We start from the raw sequence: 27,439 nt of genomic DNA, 5'->3' as shown, positions 1-27,439 counted from the left end.
ATATCCAGCAAGTAATGGCATTTGACACAGGTAGGCTTATTTCACACTCACAAAAATTCTACAAGGTAGATAGGGTCAACGTATCAATTTATTCCATGAATAAATATATATAGCTGATAACACTCTATTGTATAATGAAATTTGCTATAAGAATAGAACATAACTGTTCTCATACACACACAAAAGGAGATAAATATGTGAGATGATGGATGTGTTAATTAACTAGATGGTTGGGGGGAATTCTTTCGTAGTGTATACATATATCAGATCACCATGATGCACACCTTAACTATCTTACAATTTTATTTGTCCATTTTACTTCGGTGAAGCTGAGATTAAAAAAAGAAAGGAAAAAAAAAAAACTCGGAGATAATAATCAACTTGACTCCAAGAGAAGAGAGATTTGAGCCAGGCTCTTTATACTATATAGTCTCCAACATAGTGGACTACATAAAAATAAATTTTTATTTGGTATATCAAGACACACATAAACAGACACACACAACTATGACAGCAAAATAAAAAGACAAGTGACAAACTGAGACAAAAATGATTTTTAATTTATGTCACAAAGAATTAATATCCTTAATATATAAAGCCTTCTAAAATAGAGAAGAAAATAACAACACACTGGAATAATGGACAAGAGATATGGATAGTAAGATCATAAAAAAAGGATCACAAGGCTCAATATCACATATAATAAGTTAAAATCCACTGAGATACAGTTTCTCATCTAATAGATTGGTAAAATTCAAAATTTTGTTATTACTTACCAGTGATACAAAAACTAGATTCTAATGGATACATAGCCCATTTTCATAAACATGTAAAGAGATAGAAAGGAAAGCTTTGGAGTAAAAGAAATTTAAGGCATACATCAATCAGTTGCAAAATTTGGACCTTATGTGGACCTGAACTTGAAAGACAATTAAAAACATTTATGAGACAATTAGGAAAATTTGAACACTGGCTAGATGATTATGAAAAAAAAATTATTGGTAAAATTTATGTGTGATAATGGTACCGTGAGGGTTTTTTATTAAGTTCTTTTATTTTAAAGAAATATGCTGAAATATTTATGAATAAAATGATAATGATGTTTGGCATTTGCTTCAAAATAGTTCAGCATAGGCAGGCAATGGAGGAGGCAGTGGAATTTATAAACCAAAATCAACTATGAGTTGATCATTACTTAAGTTAGGTGATAACTTAATTTTATTGACCTCTACCATTTTATGTTGCTGAAATTTTCCACAATAAAAATATTTTTCAGAGTGTCAAAGCAATACATGTTAAAAATAAATATAGTCGTCCTTCTGAAGCTCATTTGACTATAGTACATATCAAAATATTTTTAATTGTGACAAAAAATGACAATGTCTCTACCAAACCCTGAAAGTCTGAAGACAAAGACAAGGTTTATTTTTTCAAGATTGCATAACAGACAACTTCTAGTTCAAGATGAATTTCCTTGTGTTTCACATCCCCAAGCCATTTCCCATTATTGAGACACTCTCCCTAGGTCATCTCTTCCTGTATTCTGCATGCTTCTCCTTCCTTACTCTCTGTTTACCTTACTGTGGGCCCCACCAACCCTTCTCTCAGCAGCCATCGTAGGGAATAAAAAAGTTCTTAATGCACAATAATTAAATTCTCTCTCTTTTTCTCTCCCTGTTAATTGGGGGACTGCCGTGAGAATCATCTTTATATATACAGAGTGACTTTGAAATTATTTCTTTTAAGGAAAACTTTCCCCACACTTATATCAATGCTCTGTGCTATAAATGTATTGCTTTATGTATTAAATAGATGTATATTCTCAAAATCTTAGTGTTTTGATATAGCCATTGACCTACAACATTCATATTTCAGAGCATTAGTTTGTTAGGAATGAATTATATTGTTTTTATTTAGATTTTTTAATTTGTAAAGACTCATTTTGTTCACTGTTAGGAAAAATATATGTAAGAGGATATACATTAAATATATTATATGTATATATGGAAAATATGTATGTCATCAAAGAAACAATTATCTTTACGTAGTTGAGAATTAGAAAGTCATCATATAGCATATAGTAAACTCATCTTTTATGCTTTAATTTTTTAAAAAATCACTTTATATCATATTCACCATTTCCCCCATCTTCTTCCCAAATGTAATGTATTGAGACAACTACACAAGTTTCAACTTACTGGAAAACTTTTGTATGATTTTACAGTTAACTTTAATTATCTATAGCAGTTTTTTGTACTGTGCAGAATTATTCATAACTGCCATATCAAAAGTCATCCTTAGTATTTGAACAAAAATTTACTGAGTTCCAGGCAATGTGTTAGTTCCTGACAATACAGAGGTATCACTTCTTTCCCTTCTATCCCTGAGGATCTCCACACAGTCTTGTCTCTCTCTCTCAGGGTGTTCAGCTAGTGCAGCTCCAACTTCCCCTGCAGCTTCTGTAGTTCGGATCAAGAAGGTGCCCTTGATTCTTTTCTATGTTTCTTTAGTGCATGAAGCCCTTGACTCTTGGAATTCCTGCATCTCAGAAGTACACCGTTTATTTCTGGGGAGCTGTTCACTTGTTTTAGGCTTGGGTAATTTTTTTTATATTGCTTCTGGAAAAAAAAGTAAAATGTGTTCAAGTGAAGATCCTCAAGCCCAAATGCAAACTTACGCACTAAACTATTGTTTAGTTTAAAGGCAGGCAAGTGGCATCCTTGGAAAGGCTAACTATAGACAGGATGGTCATTTTTAGAAGAAGCTAGAAACAGCATTGTAACTTTTGGGAATGGTCAACAATGAATTGCTTCCATGATGTCATGTGTCCAATACTAGGTCACCTGATAAGTATTGGAACACATTTTTTTGCCACAGTACAAGGAAGTTTCTTTTCACTATATCCACCTTAGCTGATTAGTTATCAAATTCACTAGTGTAATTGAATGTGAAATGGGAAAACAAACCTAATTCCTTTTTCCTAGAAGCAAGTTCTTTTTGAGAAATAGCGCACCATTAAGCCAGTTGGTTTAGAAAAGACTCAGTAACTTTTTATTTGAGCCCTCCCAAAGACAATAGTGACATTATTCCCCATGGTTTAGGTTCTTTCCTAGTTCCTCTTACTCTGAAATTTCTGATTTAAAGCAAAAGCTATGTCACACAGTTTAGTCCTGAGGGAAATTACTGTGACCTGTTTTTTTTTTTTTTTTTTTTTTTTTACTTTCTTCAGGGAGTTTATTTTTCTCTACTTCTCCCTTCTCCCAGTTGTTGGCTATTTCTTAACCAGCTACACTCTAAATCCTTGTTCTGGCAGGGCATGCCAGCTGTCTACTGAGGATGCATCTAATCTTGGCCTCTGTCTGTCATTTGGCCTTTTTAAAATGGTCCCAGTTAAGCATGTTGTGTAATAAAAATAAATAGGTTTGCCTCCCTGAGTGCTATGACTCACCCTCATTAAAGCCACTGCTGCCTTGAACGACACTGATTTTACCTTTCTCTTCAGAGTAGAAAAGCTAGCACATGTGTACTTTTCAATAGAATTAGGGACAGAAGATTCTTGTGTTTTAGTTAATCCACATTTATGGATCACATACTGTATGCATGGATCAGGAACATGCAAAGAAAAAAACTGCATAAAAGGGAAAAAAACCCACCAACTATTTCATCCCAGCGTATTTAGATTTACTATCAACAACCTGAAATCTACAAATCTTTCAGGAGCTGGTATCTCAGGAATTCCTTCAGCTGTGCATTCTTGGCTTTCACAACCCTGAACAGAATATATGTTTTAGTTGCTTTTGCTTTCCTGTGGTCACATTCTCCTCCTACCCCACCTGCATGCCTCTCACAACTTCTCTGACAAAAAGTCCTAGATGCTGGATGCACTTCTGCAAGTGCCCCCATATGTCCAGATTTCTGTAAATAGTGTGTGAATTATGCTTGAGTTCTTTTAAATTATAAATTATTAATACTAGCTGGCAAGTATTAAACAACTATCTCTATTGTTTTGTTCAGGACCTGAGTAATTGATTTTATAAAGGAATGAACATGAATCTAAGGGAGAAAAGTTCTATTAGGAATTTGACCATTTGTTTTATGTATTCCTATGTTATGTTATATAGTTCATCCTAGTAAATTTTCAGATATATTATTTATATGTTATACACATGAGAAAAAAAAACACTGTGTAGTATTGATAAAAATTAATACTAATTAAGACATAGATGGAACTTTTCTTTGAAAAAGCAGCTTTTAACATATTCATTATAAGCAAAATCAACGTATTAGGAGTTTTTCCCTAGTATTCAAATAAATGTTCCTACCTTAAAATCATGAATACCTGGGTCTGTATGGGCAAATCATTTGTTTAAGTAGTATGCTGTAATCCCAGACGGTCATCTGCCAATTGTTACACATCGAGGCCATTTGATATAGATAGAACTTTCTAAAAGGAGAACAGAGAGGCTGATTACAGTTTGCATCAGTGGCTAAGTTCACACACTTAGAGGGCAAAATAGAGCTTTAAATATGTACACCAGAGAGTAGATAAAAAATAAATAAAGGAAATTCCAAATTATAGCTTTACATGTTAAAGGTCAGGATTCTTTAATAGAAACTTCCTTTGTGGGTCAGTGATTCTCTTGATCCATTTTTTTTGGCTCTTAAAGTACTGTTTCTTTAGAATAGAAAGTTAAAACAAAATTCAAAATAGAAGGTTAAAATTCAAGGTGAGTTATTACCACCTATTTTGCATAAAAATAGCTATCTCACCAGGAAGAGAATTGGTTGTGGCTCTAACTAGTTTCTCAAACTGCTTTCCCAGGATCTCTGGAAAACTTCGAAGGAGACAGGGTCAAAATTTCCATAATAATGTTTCAAATTTGTGTTTTTGTTTTGATGATGATCTTTTAAAAAGTACCAGTTATAAAAGATCTCTTTTGTATATACATTTTAAATAAAAAGGTGTGTTTCCGTAGGTTAGGAGGTCTGCAAGAAGTTTATTTTCTACCCCTCTTTTAAAAAAAAAGGGGGTCTATACCATGACTCAAGTTTGATACTACCTTTTGTAAAGGAAATGAACAAATTGGTTCCTACTATGTTACAGGGCAACAGAAATTGAAGAGAGAACAAAGACACATGATGGGAACTATCAAAGGAAAATTGCACTAGAGAAAGTTTAGCAAGGAAGGCTTTATTTAAGAGTATTGAGCAGGGATCGTGACTATTGCAATAAGGTAGAGATACTGAACTCAGTTTAGGGGAAACAACAGAGAGAAGAGTTATCAAGCACTGGGGTGAGGTAGTGGGAAAGTACTAGAAAGCATTATGGGGAAAGCAAGATTAGGCCATCTGTGTTTGCTAATTGGTGCTTATTCTAGATTGATAAAAAATTTAAATTCTAAGCACCTAGTGTAATACCTTGCACAGTGAAGACCACTCAATGCCTTTCTCATGGCAAATGTTAATTGAGCCTGCTCTAGTCCCACCGTATCCTAACCATTAAGATAAGACAGTTTCTGTCCTTCAGCAGTTGACAGTGAAGTGGGGAAAAGGAGCAAATAAACTGATTTTCATTAATGCAGCATGCTGTAAGAGGGCATAGAGGAACACATGTCTCCCTGATTATAATATCTACAGAGACTATAGCTTTTTGTGGTTAGTGCCATTCAGTCATCCAAAATCCAGTTATTAACCTCCTACTGTGTGTCGGACACACTTGTAGGTGCTGGGGTTTAGCAGTGAACAAAACAGGCAAGAATTCTTAGAGTTTACATGATTCTGAGTGGGACAGACAATAAACAACCAAATACATAATACAATGTCAGAATAATGGTAAATGCAACAAAGAAATTAAAAAGCCTAGAAAGAAGAGGGGCCTGGGTGGCTCAGTTGGTTAAGCATTCGACTTTTGATTTCAGCTCAGGTCACGATCTCAGGGTCATGAGATCAAGGCCCACATTGGGCTCATGCTGGTAGTGGAGTCTGTTTAAGATTCTCTCTCTCCCTTTCCCTTTGCCCCTCCCCCTACTCCCACTCTCTCTCTCTAAAACTAAATAAATAAATCTTTTTTTGAAAGTCTGGAAAGAAGAAAGAGTAACAAGAAAGTCCTATTTTAGATATGGTGTTTAGGGAAGGCTTTTTAAAGAGGCAAGTTTTGAGAAGATTTTAGAATGAAGTAAGGAAGCAAGTCATGCTAGTATGTGAATAAGAGTGTTTCAAACTGAGATAACAGCAAATGCAAAGGTCCTGGGACAGGAGCATATTTGGCATGTGTCAAAACATCAGGAGGGCCAATGTAACTAGAACAGAGGAAGGATAAGAAGAAGGATATGAACTAGGAAAGTTAGCCAATGGTGAAATCATATAAAATCTTGTAAAACCATGGTAAGGACTCTGGATTTTATTCTAAGCATGATAGAATGCCAGTGGAAGATTTTGAGCAAGAAAGCAATATGATAACAGTTTTATTAGATATGTTCTGGACTTGGGGGTAGGGCTGGCGCATTAGATAGGGAAAGATTTCTGGCAAAAGACGAGTCTGAATTTCCTCTGGAAAGACACGTAAGGGTTAGCTAGGTAAGTAAATTCAACTGGATTTCAAGGAGTAGGGAATGGAGTACAAAATTGTGGCAGGCAGAGGGAGCAGCATGTGAAAGTTTGGGGACAGGAGTGATGATAGTACCCTAACTAGGCTACTTTACCAGTGAACAGTACTAGAGGCACAGTTGCTAAAGGCCTATGAGCTTTCAAAGGATGGCAAAAATGTTTGAGACCTAAAAACACTATTTTGGGGGGAGGGGTTCTGAAATATAAAAAGGAGACATTTTTTAATTAAATCAACCATGAACTAATTATAGCAAAATATAGTTAAAACATAGAATGTAGGCTCTACAAAAGTAGGAACTTATCTATTTTGTTGACTTAAGTATTTCAGAACCTAAAATAAAAACTAGCCTATAGTAGCCACCTAATAAGTATTGAATGAATGAATGAATTTAATTCAGTTTTATAAAATGTGGTATTATGTCAACCAGCCAACTACACCTCTGCTCAGATCTCAGTTTTTTGTAAGCTATTCTTGTGGAATGTGAATTTACTGTAATATGTCTGATAAGATGTAGATTTCCAAAAGGAATAATTTCCAGAGCCTGTGAGTACCTTTAAAAGAATCTGTGTCCTGGAAACCAGCAAGTAAAGTGTATTGCATGAGCTAGTAGAATAGTAAGAAACCAATCTAGAGGCATCAGCAGGAGCCAGGCTGTGGAGGGCTTTGTACTATAATGAGAAGCATCAAATTCATCCTGGAGGGAATATGGAGCCATTAAAAAAATATTAGGAATGGAAGCCAGAGTCCCATGTTAAAACGGGCACTCTGGTTTTCCCTCTGACAATGGATTTGATTGAGATAAGACTGTAGTAATTGACTGGTGACAAGGTAAGAAGGTGGTTGTTTCAATCTGAGGATAAAATGAAGATAGATTAATCTATAAGGTCATGCCCCTGGGAATAATGAGAAAGGAACTGACTTAAGTCTATTAAGGAGATAATATTAGTAGGAATTGGTAACTAATTAGTTGTATAAGTAGAGAGAGGGAAGCATTATGAATGATTCTCAGGTTTGTAGCTGAGGCATTAGATGGATGGTAGTACCTCTCCCAGAGAGGAGGAGTAGGGGAGGAAATGTTTATTGAATTAATTATTTGATTGATTAATGAAGAGAAGTTTCTAGTCCTTCTCCAAAATTTACCATCAATTAGACCTTGGGTAAATTACTCAAATATCATTTCCCTCATCTGTAAAACAAGGGCAGCTGTATCTACTCAGCCTACCTCACAGAGTTGGTTTGAAAAACAAATATAATAATATATTTTCTAATTTTGAAACTATTTACCACTTTATACATACAAAATAGATATAAGATATTTTATATGAGATATAAAGCACATTTTAAAAAGGGACCTTCTTGAACTCACCATAAATATATATTTTAAAAGACTGTTACAAATACTGTTAAATCAGTGTGCTTCTCTCTGTCTTATCCTCAGCAATAATCACTTTCATGCATTTTATGTTTAACATTTTGTTACTTAAAAAATAGTTTTCTTTATATATGCATAAACCCCCCAAACAAGATATCACAAAGTTTTTCTTGTTTTTGAGTTTTATGCAAGTGGTATCATCTAGTCTGATGCCCCTTACTTTTATTCATTCCGTATCATGCTTTTATTATAATTATAGAAAAATTGTGTATAAAAGCAAAAAACAAAACAAAACAAAACTAGACACAACCCAAATGTCTAGCCATAGAATGATAAAATTGTGATATAGTCTCCCAATGGAATATTATATAACAGGAAAAATTATAGCTAATTATAGTAATACAGAATATGTATTATTACTTACTTTGAAAAGTTGCAAGAAGGTATGCAAATAAAATAAATAATGCTTTTATGAATTTTATGTAATTAAAAATAAATAAGTTTCTGAGGAAAGTCTATCCTATTAAAACGACACTTGGTAAGAATTTAGCAATTAAAAACCAAGAAGGAGATTCTTCATTGAGAAGAGTCCTAGATGCCTTTCTTTTGAGCTTTTCCTTTTGTCTTTATGTTCTACATGGACTTGCTTAGCTATCAACATCACTAGCTGCCAGGAGTGCCTGCTTTCTTGAACTCTAAGGCCTAAGCATGTATTAAGAAATATTTTTGTATATAGCAGTGTTTATTAACTAGCCAATCTGTTTATTTTGTCCCATTTTTACAAAGGTCATTTTATTAAAATTAAAATATTACCTGACTCAAATCATGGGAGACTTAGTGTTTTATTTCAATTAGGGAGGCTGCTCTATTTCTCTGAGGTTTTTTTTTTATTATGTTCAGTTAGACACTGTATAGTACATTATAAGTTTTTGATGTAGTGTTCAATGATTCTTTAGTTTAAAACATCAAGAATTTTCATATGCCCTAAATTAGATTCAGACCTGTAGAACTTATTTTTTTAAACTCTATAAATTGATTTAAGTGTTGTAGCGCTAGATAATAATTCCTATGGAATCAAGTTATTAAAAATATAAATATCTATGGCTAGGAATTATTCTATTTGACTTACATCTTTCCTTCCTGTATCCTCAGGATTTAAGGAGTATAATAGTGATTCCTAAAATGTGCCAGTCCAAGTCAACACAGCTTTGCTTCAAACATATACATTATAAAAAGGTAAATTTGCAATTTTTGGTGAGCAGACAAAGGAGGAAGTCTTGTTTATGCTTCCTTTTTTTTTTTTTAAGATTTTATTTATTTATTTATTTGAGAGAGAAAGAGCCCAAGCAGGGGGAGCAACAGAGGGAAAGGGAGAAGCAGACTTCCCACTGAGCAGGGATCCCGATGTGGGGCTCGATCTCAGGACCCCAAGATCATGAACTGAGCCAAAGGCAGTCACTTAACCAACTGAGCTACCCAGGCACCCCCTTATTTATGCTTCTATCTCAATAAAAGTAGTATGCTCCTCATCTATGACATAACTTTCAGTTTACTAGTACTAGCACACTGCTTTGTTTGTCATCTATATATTTATGTCATCTCTATATCTATGCATATAGATATCTATATAATATATATAATCACCATGTATCACATTATAATTACAATTATCATAGTTTATTTAGACAAATATTTTATTTATTCCGGTATAGTTAATACTTCTATTATTTATACTGTGTGAGGCACTTTTCTAAGTGCTTTGCTCTGAAAACCTGTAGCCTGTGAGGTGAGGTACTCTTATTATCTACATTTTGCAGATGAACAAACTGAGACCCAACAAGGTTAAGTAATAAGATCAAGGTCACACTGTTCATAAGGATTAGACCTAGAATCCAAACTCACATGTCTAGCTCCAGGTTCCATGCTCTCAAACCTTACCCTATATTGCCTTCACTAAACACCTATATGAAATGAAGCCATTTCAAATATCAATGTAGAGAGTTAGACTAGCAGCCCAACCCAAAGAAGATATTTTGAATTTGGCTAGTTACTTTGAAAATTAATCTGCAAAGTCTTTTTGCCTTTATTAAGTAGTATACTTTTTTTTCCCCCATTAGTACTGCCTATGAGGCTATGACCTCTTCTGGCATAAGGACCACTCTTAATTATTTCTGCTCTCCTGAGCCTGATGTATTGCCCATCACACACTCAAAATATTGTTGAAAAAAATAAATAAAAGAGTGACTGATGCAGTTAATTGGCAAATTAAAGGAAGAGTTAGGGTAGTTGGATGCCTCAGATTAAAATTTCATTCTTGAGAAACAATAAAATATTTCAGTCTGCATTAATCAAAGGAATAGCCTGTATTAATCTATTTCATTGGGTTAAAAAAATGATCACTAATTTAGTTAGCTTAGTCTATCGTTTGTGCCTTTCAGTCATAAACTATCAGAGATTATTCTTGAGATTATTTTAACAGAACCCAAAAACTGAATTTGAAATTTGAGTACATAGTATTCTGATGACACCATAATGTTGTCTAACACTGCAAACACAGGCTTTTATTCAAATATGAATATTTTCAGCAGATATTTCAGTGTCTTAAATATTACAATACATTTAAAAATCTACTAAATTGGGGTACCTGGGTGGCTCAGTCGGTTAAGCGTCTGCCTTCAGTTCAGGTCATGACCTCAGGGTCCTGGGATTGAGCCCTGTATTGTGCTCCCTGCTCAGCAGGAAGCCTGCTTCTCCCTCTCCCTCTGCCTGCTGCTCCCCCTGTTGTGCTCTCTCTTTCTCTGTCAAAAAAATAAATAAAATCTCTTTAAAAAATCCACTAAATTACTAATTCCTATTGAAAACCAGTTTACTTATTGTGATTAGCACTGGGTGTTGTATGTAAGTGCTGAATCACTAAATTCTACACCGGAAACTGATATTACACTGTATGTTAACTAACTTGAATTTAAATAAAAACTTGAAAAAAAAAGAAAAGAAAACCAGTTAAAAATATATAAAATTTTCAAATGAAGACATATTTAAAACATTTGCTACTGTGTACAGAGAAGCCTTAGCATTGGTGAAATATAGTCACACTTTAATTCTCAAATTATCTTAATGGAGAGAAATATGAGGCAAGCATTAGTATGTTTGCTATGTTTGTCACCTGGCACTTAAAGATATAAATACATGTAAGGGAGGTAAGTCAGACTCCTATCCAGTCAATTTCTGTATAACAAGGCTGGGCCAGTTATCACAATAGTTCTTTTCATTCAGTTAATATTTATTGAGTACCCATTATATAAAAGGCACTGTACTGAATGCTCTGTAATAACATACTGCATACATATGGTATTTTAAAGTGCTTCCAACATCCACAAGTATTATCATGTTTTAAGTTATGAGGTACAGTCAGCAACATTGGTGTCCTACTTATCAGATTATAAATGTGGAAACTGAGGCCCAGCAAGGTTAATTGTACTACCCAAAGTCATAGCCGTGGTGGTGAATCAGGCTACAGAAGCAGTAATGGTAATAATAAAAAGGAGAGAGGGAAGAAATAGCCCATCAAAAGGTTCTGCTTCATAAAAGTCTTGATTTGAAAGCAGTGTTAAATGGCTTGGTCATACATGGAATACAGACCAAACATACTTTATCATTAAGGGTTAAGTTTCTTTTGATTAATACAGACCAAGTTCTAACAATAATACTGTTTTTAAATATAGTTGGTATATTCTTAAATTATACTTTTCTCTCTTCTTGCTTAAACTTTATTGAAAAAACAAGCTTCAAAAAAGGCAACCTACGAATAAATAGGGTATGTAATGAGCAACCATTATACATGATTTCTTCACTCATGTGGAACTCCTATAACCCACTAATGAGTTCACCACTTGTGAGGTACTAAGGCCTTTTGTTTCAACTAGGTTAATCATATTTTATGACCAACCATTATGTCTCTTCTATTCATGTATACTACTATTTCATCGCTAGGTACAGTATTCATACTTTATGGTCCAATTTATTATTTGGCTGCATCAGAAAACCAAATCTATATGAATATTTTATTTGATATGCAAAATACACTAAAGTTACTGTTACCTTTATAAACATAATAAATTGTATAAAAAGCATATTTTAGAAAAATAAGAAAATTGAATAGGAAGTTTTTAAGCTTTCCCATCCTCAATGTCAACACACCAAGCATGCAGAAATTTATTTGGCTCAGTATTGATGGTAATGATGTCTACTATTTATTGGGTTCCTTCTCTGCACCTTACTCTTTATGTATATATTTATATATTCATTATTTCACCTAACTGAATCTTTAAATTAGACATATTACAATAGTTATCTTCATTTCACAGCTGAGGAAAGTGACATTCAGCAAGGATAACTTTTCCATGTCACAGAATGGCAAATTTGAACTTTTATTCCATCCTGAACACATTGTCTACTACATCATAGCTTTTCCCTACCCGCACTTCTTCCACCCTCTCAGACCAGCAAGCTGATACTCTGTCTTAATTCCTACATCATCATCACTGCAGCTCATTTATTTAGTTATTCATTCAACATCCATTTATTGAATACCTACTACAAGCCAGGAATGATTTTAGGAACTGAGGACATAAAGGTAACAAGACAAAGTCTCTGCTCTCAAGTACTTAGAGGCTCAGGGCAAAGGCAGGCAACAGGACATAAATAAACAAGATAATTTCAGAAAGTGTTAAGTGCTGGGAAGATAAACAGAGTAGAGAGATAGAGAATGCAGGAAGGGGGGCTGGTGGAAGTGGAGAGTGTCTATTTTAAATTGGAAGACCTTTCTGAGGAGGTGACATCTGAGCTGGGCCATGAATGATGTGAAAAGACACCAGGTGGTCTGGGGCTGGGCATTCCCAGCAGAGGGAACACCAAGTGCAAAGGCCTAAGGCAAGAACCAGTTTAGCCTGTTCGAGAAATAGCTAGAATACCAATGTGGCTGAAATTTAGTGAGCTGAGAAGAAAGTGGTAGTATGAGATGGGGACGAAGAAATAAACAAATGTCCGATCCTGTAGAGCCTTATAGGTCTCAGTAAAGCGTTTGGATTTATTTTAAGTGCTGTGGGAGGCCACTGGAGTATGTGGAAATGTCTGAGTCTTATCACAGCCAGTTTAGCTCCTGTTTACCTCTATCCGCTGTTATCTTACTGTGATGAAGCAGCTGCCACAACTATCATTCGCCCTCTTAGAATCTCTTCTGTTTCCTATGGGTTCACCTGACAAATTTTACCTTTTGAGACTGATGCCAGAGCCACATTAACTTGATACACACTTTGGATGCCTTGGAACTGCCCAGCGCCTGTTCTACCATTCACTAAAATTAACTTTACTTTCTCTGACTCAATGCTGATAATCCTAGCTAGATGTTAGAGAAACATCAAGGGGTGAAGGTGGAGATGATTATCTTTAAAGTGTGGCAATCTGACACCTCCTTACTAAACTCTCTAAGAAATATTCACTTTTTTTTTAAAGAGAGACAGAGAGCGAGTGGGGGAAGGGGCAGAGGAAAAAGGGAGAGAAAACCTTAAGCAGACACCCACTGAGTGCAGGGGCTCGATCCCATGACCCATGAGATAATGACCTGAGCTGAAATCATGACTCCGACGCTTAACCTACTGAGCCACTAAGGCGTCCCAGAAATGTTCATGTTTTAAAAGAAATTTGTATTAACCCAAATGAGTTTTTAATCTGTAGAGTGTCATAACTTTAAAAAAGTGATCTGGGAATCACCACATATACAGATGTTCCCAGGATTAGTCCTTCTAAATTAATTCTGTTTTTCAAAGTTCCTTGACTTTCTTACCTCTGACCAGTACTTTAAAAGCTCCAAAATTTTTCTTACACTTACTCTCTTGGTAGTGGTATTTGGGGGAAGGGAACCAATGGGAAGAAGAGGATGAGTCAGAAGCAAATTTTTTTTTTAAGATTTTATTTATTTATTAAAGAGAGAGAGTGAGTGACCGAGAGAGAGAGCACAAGCCAGGGAGAGGCGGGAGAGGCAGAAGGAGAGGGAGCTAGGGATGCAGGGCTTGATCCCAGCACCCAGAGATTATGACCTGAGCCAAAGGCAGACACTCAACCGATTGAGCCACCTAGGCACCCAAGAGGCAAATATTTTAATTGAAAATTAGTTTTAAGCAAAGATTTGTATTGTAAGTATATGCACACACATATATATTTACACTTAGTAGGTATACGAACCATTTCAAGAGAAAATGAATTCTAATATATAGTAAAAAGATTTGATATTAATTAAATCAAGTTTGTTAATAAAAAGATTCCAAATCATTCCTGTGGTCTTGAAAAGTAGTTATAATCATTTATCTAGTATATTGCCCATAATTCAATCAAACTGGTTAAGGGAAAGGAGCTAGAGAAAGCAATTATTTTATTACACATGTATTTGAATGTAGTGGCCTAGTAATTACTTTAGATTTTATGTAAAGATTATCCTTTAGAAATTTTCATACATGTAAGATCTCAGGAATTTTATTTCTCCTATACCTAACATTAGTAAGGTACCTTTAGAGACACTGGCAATCAAGAAAGAGAAAGACTTAGGATGCAAGAGAAGTAAATCCAGCCCCAGAGAACAGTGAAATGAGGGTCCAGAAGAACTGCTAGATAACAAACCTGGAAAACAGCTAATCTTGACTGCAACAGGAAAACTGAAAGAAATTTTGGGGGAAAATGTCATTTGACAGAATTTTTGATATGACAGAGTGCTTGAAAAAATATATGCGTCAGAGATAAATAGTGTAAGAAAAGGGAAATGCGGGGCACCTGGGTGGCTCAGTCGTGTTAGAAAACAACCAGAAACATGGTATGTGGTATGTAGGAAGCAGGTTCAAAGATGTCTTTTTTTAATTTTGAACTTGACCCATGTATATATCTTTTAACAAAATAAGCAAACCAAAAGAAGCAGAGACAAGCAAATAAAAATCTGGTATTTCCTACTTCTTTCCTATGAAAGCATTATTAGAAAGTTTGTGGCCTAGGGACCACAGTTTTAGTTACTTGTCCTATGATAATCTTTATCTATTTCTGTCAGTTACTCTGTTCAGTCATTACATACATTGTGCATAAGAAGAAATTTATTAACAGAGTGAATTGTTAGAAAACAGTCCTACTGATATTTCCAAAATGCAGTTTGGATCATACCAGCCATCTGTTTAAAAACGTCCAACATTTCTACTTTGCCCACAATATAAAATCTAAGTGGTCCCTCCACTATATCTTACCCTCCCCTTTCCTTCTCTTACTTTCTCTCCCTTTCCTAAACTTGTCAGTGACAAAACCATTGGTGAGGCAGAGTAAGACAAATATAGGGATAGCTCAGAGTGAAGAGTCACAGCCCAAGCAGAGTAAAGTAAGACATCAATACAGAAGTGGGGGCAGTCTGGTATTGAGTGTCTGAGTCTGATAAGGGTGAGGAGATCTATCTCAGGGTAGCAAGGTCCCAGTAGAGTCTGGAGAGCATCCACATAGAAGGTGCAACATAAGTTATAAAAGATTAGCTATATACAGGCGGAATGACCAAACAAGTAAAAGATATTAAGGAAAATGGGAGTCAATTTTCCCAGTGTGAGAGGGGAGTTACAAATACGGCAAGAGAGGCAACTAGAATGAATCCAGTGGTATTGTATTATAATTGGAAGTATGTGGTCTGGTTATATATTGATACATTACAAATCATCCCCAAATGCAGTGGTTTGAAATGCAGCGATCATTTTATTATTTCTCATGGTTTCTGTGCATCAGGACCTTGAAAAAGGCACACTGGGACAGTTTATCTCTGGGAGATCAGATGGAAAGACTTGAAAGCTGGGGATTACTTACTAACCGGAAGCTAGAATCACCCAAAGGCTCACTCACATGTCTAGGGTTCCATGCTGTATTACCGGGGGTCTCTACTGGGGCTGTTGCTGGAACATGTACACTTGTCTTTTCATTGTGGCTCTCTGCTGTTTCATAGGATGATGACTAGGTTCCAAAAGGACCAGAAAGAAGCTGTATAATCTTTTAAGACCTAGAATGGAAGTCCCTTAGTCTCATTTCTGCCACAGTGACAAGTATTAGTTAGCTTAGGATGCCATAACAAAATACCAAGACTGGGTGGCTTAAAAAACAGAAGTTTAAATTATTTTCTGACAGCTTTAGAGGCTGGAAGATCAGGATCAGGGTTCCAGCATGGTTGGGTTCTGGTAAGACAGCTGCTTTCTCTCTCTGGTGTCTCCTTATATAAGGGTACTAATTTCCTGATGAGGGTCTCACCTTCATGACCTTATTTAAACCTAACTAACTCCTGAAGGTCCCATTCCAAATACCATAACACTGAGGGGTTAGGGCTTCAACGTATTAATCTGAAGGGACACAATTCAGTGCATAGCACCCTGATTCAAGATAGGAGACGGGCATAGATCTCATTTCCAAATGAGAGGAGCATTAACATTGTGTTATATAAAAAAAAAAAAATCATGTAGATCATGTGGGATTGGAGACCTTGTTATGGCCATCTTGGAAAATGCAATCTGCCACCTTATCTGTGCATGTATACATACACATGTACATATATATGTGCATACATGTATATGTGTATGCATATTCCCTAATTCTGTCCAATGAGAGGGCCCAAGAGCAGTAACAGTCCTATTCCAACAGCACTGAGTACATTCAGATCTTGACTTCCAAAAATCACTCTTCATTATAGAGAACTGGGGGTCCTTGGGGAAATGGCTGACTCAAGAGCTAAGGAAAGAATAAGATGAGTTTAGAACCAGTTGTGACAGGGGCGCCTGGGTGGCACAGCGGTTAAGCGTCTGCCTTCGGCTCAGGGCGTGATCCCGGAGTTCTAGGATCGAGCCCCACGTCAGGGTCTTCCGCTATGAGCCTGCTTCTTCCTCTCCCACTCCCCCTGCTTGTGTTCCCTCTCTCGCTGGCTGTCTCTCTCTCTCTGTCGAATAAATAAATAAAAAAATCTTAAAAAAAAAAAAAAAAGAACCAGTTGTGACAGAAATCAAAGAATGATGAGGGTTACCAAAAGGATACAGGGGTCAGCTTAAAGGCCAGCTCCACTGGCCAACTCTGGAACCATTTGAACATCAAAACAAAAAATGTTTATATAAACCACTGAATTAAATAAATAAAGCCTTTAGTGAGGAGTGGGATATGTACATAATTTCAAATTACCTCCTCATGCAAATATTAATTATTTATAAAAGTTCTAAAAGGCATTTCAGGGGTGCCTGGGCAGCTCAGTCGGTTAAACGTCTGCATTCAGCTCAGGTCATGATCCTAGCATCCTGGGACTAAGTTCTGTATCAGGCTCCCTGCTCAGCAGGGAGTCTGCTTCTCCCTCTCCCTCTGCCCCAGTCCCCCGCCCCCCGGCTTGTGCTCTCTCTCTCTTTCTCAAATAAATAAATAAAATAAAATAAAATAAAAAGAAGAAGAAGAAGAAAAGGCATTTCACAGTGAGGAAGTCCGACATACACCATTTGAACCGAGTGATCAAAGTGATCATCACTAAAGAGACAAACTGAAATTACATGTCTGACAGGATGCAGTGAGAAAGCGCAGCACCTCTTCTGTGATGTTCCTGCAGAAGATGCATAACTGGAATCAAAGCATGAGGATGCATCAGACACTCAAATCGAGGAACGATTAACAAAATAACTGGCCTGTAATCTTTCATAGTGTCAAAGTCAAGACTGAAGAACCATTCCCAAATGAAGAACACCAAAAAGACTAGATGGCAGCATGTGGTTCTGAACTGGATGTGTTTGCTGTTAAGAGCATTATCAAGACCATATATTATGGTTATATTGGAAAATATTTTTATTTGTAGGATACACACAGTAAAGAATTCACGAGGGGTGTCACAACAGCAATGTACTCTCAAATGGTTCAGGAAGAAAATGTGTTGTTGTGTTATATACTTGTGATTTTTTTGTAAGTGGGAGATTGTTCCAAATTATATTTTAAAAAATAACACATGGCTTAGTACACATTCAAATTGCTTATTTATCTTACCTTGTGTATCTTATCCACAAACCTTCCAATTTTGAATATTACTTTATATCTTACCACTTCCCTGGAATAACCGCTTGCTTTAGTTCCAGAGCTGGTCAAGCCTTCTCTCATCCTTTTACAGGAATACTGATACCTTTTTCTCTTCTCTCTCCTAGAAAAATTTTCCTTATTCTGTATGACCCGTTGAAATGCTCTTAACTGTGGAACATTTTCAACTCTCCTGAACACAGTTACTTAGGCCCATAGTTCCCATCAGCTTTATACATTGTTCTGCGGGTATTGTCTGTAATAAGGTACTTGTCATGAAGGAAAGACCTGCAATACATTCATCTTCCCATTCCTGGGACTTGTCACAATTCCCTAAAACATAGGGGCAGCTCAATGCATTTTATTGAATGAGTGAACACTAAACTAATGGATAAGGTATTGGAACCGTTTGTTAATAATGTGTTTCAAAAGGAGTAGCTGTTGTAACTCTTAATCCTATATATCACATAAACCTACGGACATATGATTTCTTGGGGAGCTTGTAGTGGTCCTATTATACATGTATTTCATTATATGTCCCTTCAAATTATTATTATTTTTTTTTCGAAGAAGAAGAATGAAAATAGAGGGAGAGAGAGAGAGAACACAGAGGAAGGAAGAAAGAAGAAAGGGAGAGAGATTAGAAAGGAGGGGAATAATTTTGAGTTTGGGAAATCCAGTGAATTGGTAAGACTTACATCTCTAATTAATCTGCTGCTTAGGCACTAGACAGCACACTTACTTAGGGTAGACAGACCTGCATGTGACCTCCAACTCTGCCACTTTCCAGTTATGTCATCTTGGGCAAGTTAGTTAACCTCGATGATTCTCAGATACTTCATCCTTTAAATAAAAATAATACTGTGAACTCCATAAGTTCGTTGCGATGATGAGAAGGAACATTTTAAATAAAGAGCTTAACATTATGCTTGGAATATTATAAGTTCTTAGAAGGCAGTAGCTCTTATTTTTATTATCGCTAAGATTTTGATGCTCTGTACTCTCTAACTGATAAACTATCACCTTGTTGTATTTTATCAATAAATTAATTCACTGGAATAAATATTTGAAAGTATGAAGCAGCAAAATCCTACTTCTGAAAAATCTAATAGTTTTATTTTTTTAATCTATAACAGTGTCACGTTTATGATTACAGGTTTTACTTTCAATTTGGTTATGTTCCAAGTCAGATGTATTTCCAAGTTAGTTAGTTGTGTATGAGAATAGACAATTGGACATTTTGCACATGTAAAGCATCTTCTTTGGTTTTGACAAGATGAGAGGTATATTGTGCTTAGTTCTTAGGATCATTTTCTTACTTTCCAGACAAAAGGTTTTTTGCTGCATATCTGTCAGTCTTAAATCTCATGGGATATGCTCTCTTCAACCCTCCTCTCTCTTGTTTTTTGAGTAAATAATTATACGATGTTTTCCTCCTAATGCATATATTGCTCTAAATCAAAGCTCTCTACAAGAAAAATTTACATGAAAATGAATCACATAGTAAGTATTAATGGTGTTTTGAAATAATAAACAGCAGCTATAAAGGCTTTTAGGCAAGTCAAACAAAAAAAATAAAATAAAATAAAGTAGAGGTTACCGAGTTCAGGCTGATGTTATTTTTCACATCACTTCTCTTAGAATTAGAAAATCCATGAGGAATAACAATAAAATCTCCCAAACTGGAGGCAACAAAAGATTTCAAAGAGTAACCCCAAGATATCACACTTCTAGCTTTAAGGTCATGGAGAGTGAGAAACCTAAGCATAGAAACCCATTCAGAATCTGTATTTGTCTGTAACCCCTCGTATTACATGTGAATTTCTTTGGTGTTGATGTCCACATTCCTCACATGAATTGCTGAAGGAGTTTCTGCACACCAGCTCCTTCAGTATTCACTCTAAACAAGTCAGCAACCACTATTCAGTCTTTTGAGTTTGAAGAACTTTTTTATGTGCTTTGAAAAGTGTTGTGTAAAATTGGAAATTTCCAGGGTGTTGCTGTGTTCAAGGACGGATTTAAACAATGAGGAGACATCAGGTTGGAAGAGTCTCTGAAAACAAAGACAACCTAACACCTATATCCTGTATGAGGAAAAAACATTGTTTGGAAAAAGCTGTGAATCGATGTATCACGGAACACACGTACAACAGTGTAATTATTACTGGTAAGTCTCTCTTCTCACGCTGTACAGCTATATTGCTGGGTCTTTAACAGTGCTCAAGAGCTACACTTTGCACTGTGGATTTCAGAGGGCACCTAACAAGCCACCCATATTTTGGAAGCAGTGAGCAGGAGGATTAATGAGTTGCTTAGCCCCCTCCTTTGAATGAGTATTTATTGATTCTGACAGAGGCATAGGGAAGTGAATGATAGAAAGTAGAGTTGCATACCTCACCTGGCTCTCTGCCTTAATTTGTTTATGAAAATGAATTAAGACTGATGGCAAATAAGACTGTGCAGGAAAGACAGGACACAGAAAACTATAATGGTCACAGAAAGGGAGAGCAGTGACTAAAAAAATCCAGTTTTTAGCTGGGTGCTATTTTTATAATCTAGGATTTTAGGCACACATAAGCTATTTTAATATCATGCGTATGAATACATTCACAAAGTTATATGCAGTTTACAGCCTTAAAAACAAGGTTTTCCTAACTTGCAGCACTGTAAGCTCAATTTCATGTACCTGGGTCTGAAAAAAAAAAAATCAGATTTTGTTCTTTTAGTCACGTACATCATCACCAATAAAAAAGATTTCTGGTGTTCGACCACAGTGGCACCCTTGTTAAAGATGCATGAAGTCAATGGAATAGACCTTATTTCTCTACAGCTGTGGAGGCCCTGGAGGTCTGGCAGTGATAAACATTTGTCTGTCACTTAATGAGGCATAAATGACTCAGAAGAGAAGATATAATTAATGTGTGGGGGTCCAGGAGTTGTTTGTTTGCTTTTTGGTTAGGTTTGGTTTTTGGTAAGGCATGCTGTTGGCCAGATCAAAATTAAGGTTAAGAATGTAATGCTGTTGGTGTCCTCTCATTCCATGTGGTCTTTAGCTTCTCTTATTTTGATGGGGTAAAAATTAGTGAAGACTACAGTCAGTTGGGCCTCTGTGTGGCTCTACTCTTGTATTAGCTTCCTAAGGCAGGTGTAACAAAGTACTACAAACAAGGTGGCTTAAAATAACCGAAATTTATTGTCTCCTGGTTCTGGAGGCTAAAAGTCTGAAACCCGGGTGCTGGCAGGGCGATCCCATTATGCTGGCATTAGCCTATCCATTTTACATATAAATGAACAAAGTAATTATAGTTGCATGAGTCAGTCATTTCTTATAAAGTGTTAAATGCAGAAAACCCACCTTTCTGAATTCTCCCGTAGCCATATAACTGGCTTGACTTATTTTTCCTTACTGAGGAAATTATGTAGGTTGTTAGGCATTATGTACAGACTGTCTTGTTGCTATTTTAATTTGGCTTGTGCTTATTACAGTGGGAAAAATCACTCTGAATTTACCTCATGAAAGATTTTTTCTCCATTAATCTTTTTCTGTTTTTTTTAATTAAAAGGGATATAATTTTATTTTAATTGTAGAACACAGACTCAGCATTTGTAGCCATTTATTAGTATGACAGTGCATGTATCTACCTGGTATAACCAATATCGAATTCAAAGCAATCTACAAAAATTTTTTATTTTAGCATTAATATGGCAACTGATATCTTTAAGACAATATCCCCAGTGCTCGTCAATTTATATGAATGCGAGGAAATAATTGACTTTGTTATAATGTTAAGATTAGCTTTTATCTGAAATATCCTTTCTTGACTCCCCATTCTAATCATCCCCATCTGTGATTTATCACTACATAGCAGCAAGAGGTTATTAGTCCCTACCTGAATATTACACATTAAATGAGACTCAGACTCCCCTTCGTGGTTCATAAGATGAGTCCTGCTCTACTCAGTTCCTTTGTGCTGCTGCTCATTATACTCTGCACACCAACCACCACCCTAGCTTGTTTCTCAACAAGAGCTGGTTCTTTCCTTCCCAGGATCCTCCATTCACACTGTTCCCTCTGCTTTTCCATGGCTGTTCCTTCTATTTATTCAGGCCTCAGTTTATAATTGGGTCACTTCTTCATGGCTGCCTGCCTTGCTTACTCTATTAGATTCCCCCATGTCATTCTCCTTTATGTCACCTCCTGCTCTGTTTATTTCCTCAGGAGCTCTTCACACCCTTCATTATTTGTTTACCTGTTATTGCTAGGTCTCCCTCTAGACAGTTAAGCTCTGTGAATGCAGAGAATATGTCTGTTTTGTTGACCACAATGCACCCAGTTTCTGTCTCATTGCCTGGCACATATTAGGTGTTCATTAAATATTTATGGAAAAAATGAATTGGCATTAAATACTTGGTTTCCCTGTGAAGTCTTGGTATATTTTTATTATGTTTGGTTTTGGCAATCTGCTTACTATTTTATGGAAGAAATCAAAGAAATATCAAAGTTTGGGATGTTCTGCTTTTATTTTTGCTTTTTGTTATGTGTTTGAGTGACAAAGTTAAGATTTTAGAAATTTTATAGCTAATTGAAAGCTCTTTTAAAGACAATATTTTGGGGTGCTGGGTGGCTCAGTCGGTTAAGCATCCGACTCTTGATTTCGGCTTGGGTCATGATCTCAGGGTCATGATATTGAGCCCTGCATCAGGCTCTGTACTGGGCATGGAGCCTGCTTAAGATTCTCTCTCTCCCTCTCCCTCTGCCCTTCCCCCACACATACACACATGCTCTCTCTCTCTCTCAAAAAGAAATAATAATAAAGACAGTATTTCACCGTAATACACCTCCATCACTATATTCTAAGAGTAACAAAAATCATCATTCTCCTGTTTGTGCCTCACATTTTACATGGGTTAATTGGGAACGTAAAAGACAAAGATAGGGGCACCTGGGTGACTTAGTCTGTTAAGCATATAGCTTGTGATTTTGGCTCCACACTCAGCCAAGGAGTCTGGTTGTGACTCTCTCTCTCTCCCTCTGCCCCTCCCCCTGCTTGTGGTTGCTCACTCTCTCTCTCAAAATAAATAAATACAATCTTTTAAAAAAAGGACAAAAATAAAATTACTACTGAATTCCAAAGCACAAATCTAAAAAAAATGTAACCTCTATTCCTTCTGAAAAACAATATAAGAGATCATGAAAAATGTTTAGCTATAAAAATTATTCATACCTCTCATAGGTTTCTGGGGAATTGTAATGTTGATATAAGTACTACAAATAATGACTCAATTATATATATAAAATGGTTGAATTGGTGGCTACTCTCTTTATTACCATCAGAGTATTAAAACTACATTTGTTTAAACCATTAATGTGATACATTGTTCTTTTAAAAAATTCCCCATGCTAATTATTGGCTATTTTTCACATATCTTCAGGACCCAGCCCATAATGATATTATTAAATAAGCATTCCGTAGATATTAAACAAATGAGTAGGCATTAAATATATGCCATTAAATTGAGATTGAAATATATGTATCTGTATTGTGAACTTTCTTACACATTACCTTCATCCTGTAGTATAATGTCCAGGCACAGGGGTTTGGGGGCATGTTTCTCAACTTTGCCACTTAGTGCCACTCAACTATCTTTTCCTATAATGTTACTTATCTCACTGGGAGTTTCTGAGACACCATGTGTAATACTTCGTACATCTTAAGCACCCGGTTAGCTGGTTATTGAAACTAATTATCAAGCAGGTTGTAAAACAGATGACCATTTGTGATCTCTTCTAGCTCCTTAATCAAATAACTTCAAATACCTCTTTAAAGGCTCTATCTGGGCAGAGTTTTCTAGAAATTCTAGGTAATATGCATAAGGTAAATTTGTTCAGTAATAGCTAAAATTTTTAAATATATGCTTGATTTATTCTACATACTACAAAATTTCTGATGGCAATTAGAAAATAATAACAAGTCTCATTGGGAGTTACTGATAAATGTTATACTTTGGCATTAGTTAGCTACATTCTAATATGCAGTGGGTATCATTTGCCCAATTACAGTGTATTTTTTTTCTTTAATTTTACCTGTAGGGGTCACTGGTGTCACAGGGCAATCTTCCTCTCTGTTTAGGTTTTGATGGGTAATTACCTGCTGACAGGTAATGTATTATAGGAATAAGGTAATATATTCTTACGATTTACTATTCAGTAAGGAATTCATTAACATAAAGATTATGACCTAGAATATACCCTTGGGAAACTTTCATGTTGATATGCTTTTATTTGGAAGGTGAGTCACTATGTTTGCTAGTGGAAAATAGTTGACAGAAACTTCATTTTTAACTTACTTCTTATTGGATATAACTATGGGGTTCAGTCAAATGACAATGAACCAAGAAAAAAAGTGAGTCATTCATTTAAAATTTATTAAACGGATATATCCTTGAATATCATAAGAGGGATGATTGTCATAAGAAAAATGCATTATGTAAACCTAGTTAATCAAACTAACTTCACATTTTATTAGATATATTAGTAAATTCTAAATAGTAGTCTTCATTCCATTCAGGTTGTTAATATAATAGAGACTATAAGAGATCCTTTGCATGAATTATTTAGTTAAGATGGTGACAGTAGGAGCGCCTGGGTGGCTCAGTCATTAAGCGTCTGCCTTCGGCTCAGGGCGTGATCCCGGAGTCCTGGAATCAAGCCCCACGTCAGGCTCCTCTGCTGGGAGCCGGCTTCTTCCTCTCCCACTCCCCCTGCTTGTGTTCCCTCTCTCACTGGCTATCTCCCTCTGTCAAATAAATAAATAAAATCTTAAAAAAAAAAAAAAGATGGTGACAGTAAACCTTAGCATTTGATAATCTAATGCAAATTCAATTTTTGTATTCATATAACTAATTCTTTTGTACATGGTATTTGCCTAAGTATCAAATAATTAATCTTTAAATAACAAGTTTTTTACTTGGTGAAAATAGCCCCACTAGACTTATTGTTGATCTGATTCTTCTCTTTGAACAAATGGAAGATATGGAGTTTAGAGACAAATTGGACTAAAGCCAATCCATTTCCTTTTCTAGACAAAAATCATGTCAGCCAGGGAGACACCTTAAATGTAGAAAATCTCCATGCAACTCCTGGCTGGGGAGAGTGTATCATCCACAAGCAATCATACCTCTGCTATGTTGGTCAGAGAACAGTACAAAGAATTTGTTCCTGCTGTGTTTGTTTTTTTGTGGGGAATAAACTAATGTGGACCAAAAGAATAAAGGAATTTTGGTAATTTTCCCCTAAGGTTTATATTGGCAGCAAAATCAATTCAGAAAGTTTATTTTTAAGAAACTGATTTTTTTAAATTCAAAGCCATAATTGGCAATAACACCATCCCAAATCCATAAGTTAGTTGTGTAACTCTATGATTATTAAACTGGGTCCGTCAGGTTCTTGCAAAATTAAAATAGGATTTTAAGAGTTAATTTTTTAATTCCTTGGAAATTTCTTCATAACCTTTCCCCATTTCATAATAAAAGACAAACACTATCTTGAAGTTGAAATGCAAGTGAATTCTGAAAAAAAAATGTATTTGTACTAGAACTGCAAATGTTTGACAAAAGTTGGAAAGTGGCTCTTAAAGAAACTCTCAGCAGGAGAGCCATAATTAGTTTTAAGATTTACTTCTAGTGGCTTCTCAGATCAACAGGACTTTGTTTGCTGTAGCATCTTAAGGTATCTAGGGAACATGCAGTCTTCAAATATCAAGGGATCTGTGTTTTACTATAGTCAAAGAGCAATGTGAAAATCACAACAAAAGTTCCAAGCAGAAGCCATTAACTTGAGGTCAGCTCTCTTTACATGGAATATATATTTGGACTTTTCATAGTCTTAAAAATAATTGTTGTATAACTGTCCCATACTGTATGGGTTTGTATATTTATTTTGAGGGGAAAAAAATCTTTTTCCATTCTTTTGTGTGGTATATATTCTGGTTTTGGAGATAACACATAAGAATACACACAATAAAAATATATTTTTTAGTTTACATAACAGTGATGGGAGAACATATCATCATTTTAATTTTATATGTCAAAGTTGTTTGAAAACTGAATCTGGTAAATTTTAAAACTCACTGGAAAAGGACCATAAAGGCAGAAAGCTTCATATTGGCATTAATGAATTAAATAAGTAAATATTTTTGAGCCTATATGATGTACTAATTTTTGTTTAGATATAGAAGTATAAAATGTGGGCTTTCAACTTATCATTAGTTGAGAAGAAATGCAATTAAGTAAACAATAATGATCAAAATACAGAATTATGTGCCAAATGAATGAAAACATTAAAAATAATTTGCCAAGAAAGGAAAGATATATCTGTCAACCACATCATGAACAAAAATTATTTGTGACAGTTTTAGGCACAAAGTCAAGCACAGCGAGTCCATGACTTCCAGAAGCTGGTGATCATATCCTCATGTTATAGATGAGGAAACAGAGGATCACAATAGTAAGGGACTTGTTCAGCGACACACATAAAAATTAATGACAGAGTGTGCCATTAGAATAATGAAGGTGAAATGAACTATGGCAAAAAGCCTGAATTGGTTTTCATGCCCATAGTAATACCTCAGCCCTCCTGCCCTCCACTGCATGCCCTGCTCCCGAAATAATCTTCCAGAAATGCCTTTGATCTATCACCGACTGTTTAAAGACCTCTTCAGGGTTCCATGAAATCTAAACTTAAGGCTGCTTTCCTGCCTTTTTCTTTTTTTTCACTGCCTTTCCCTCCCTCTATGCAAACTAAGTACAAATCAAGCTATTCTGCAAAAACACTCTGAACGTTTTTAAAACACTCTACCTTTTGTGCGTACTGTCCCTTCACCCTGTAATGCCTTGCCTCTTATCTCTTCAACTGTGAGCTTATCCATCCTATGTTCTGCTCAAAAACCACCTCTGGGGCCTTCCTTAATCTCTTCCAATTGGAATTAATCTCTCCTCTACTAAGCCTATTATACCTCTGGGGTATTTATCTCTTGCTACTAAAAAACAAAGTTCATTGAAGACTGAGACCTTCAATTTATCATATTTGTATCATCTGCAGTACACTGAATAACTTACATATAGCCACAGAGAAGTAGCAATGACATAGCAATTTATTAGCAATAATAATAAACATAATTAAAATAGATGATTTTTATAGGCACTTACCCCGTAGCAGGCAGTAACCTAAGTGCTGTAGATGGAATCAGAATTTGAAGCCAGGCAGTTGACTCCAAGATCCTTGTTTTCAGCTATGTAGGTTCTGGAGTCAGCTGCTCTGGATTGAATCCTGATTCTACCACTTACTGGCTGAGTGATCCCTC

At 35.7% G+C, this 27,439-nt stretch overlaps 2 long non-coding RNA genes across 2 annotated transcripts in view; one reads left to right on the top strand and one right to left on the bottom strand.

Annotated features, from left to right (window-relative positions):
- Window positions 1-27,439, top strand: part of LOC123789046 (uncharacterized) — a 170,692-nt gene that overhangs the window by 62,848 nt on the left and 80,405 nt on the right. The window contains exon 8 of the long non-coding RNA XR_015723903.1: window positions 20,071-20,244. This is a non-coding gene — a long non-coding RNA (uncharacterized LOC123789046). The remainder of the gene's footprint in view (window positions 1-20,070; window positions 20,245-27,439) is intronic.
- LOC123789045 (uncharacterized) lies at window positions 120-27,439 on the bottom strand. Its single transcript, XR_006778650.2, has 4 exons — window positions 27,285-27,439; window positions 18,820-18,920; window positions 4,323-4,444; window positions 120-2,618 (listed from the first exon to the last, which is right to left on the bottom strand). It is a non-coding gene; the product is annotated as an uncharacterized LOC123789045 (long non-coding RNA).

Source organism: Ursus americanus, chromosome 3 (genome assembly GCF_024610735.1).
Source record: "Ursus americanus isolate L20-20 chromosome 3, mUrsAme1.1.p, whole genome shotgun sequence".
Classification (NCBI taxonomy): domain Eukaryota; kingdom Metazoa; phylum Chordata; class Mammalia; order Carnivora; family Ursidae; genus Ursus; species Ursus americanus.
The sequence above is the reverse complement of the archived record's forward strand: the minus strand, read 5'-3'. Positions and strand labels throughout refer to the sequence as shown.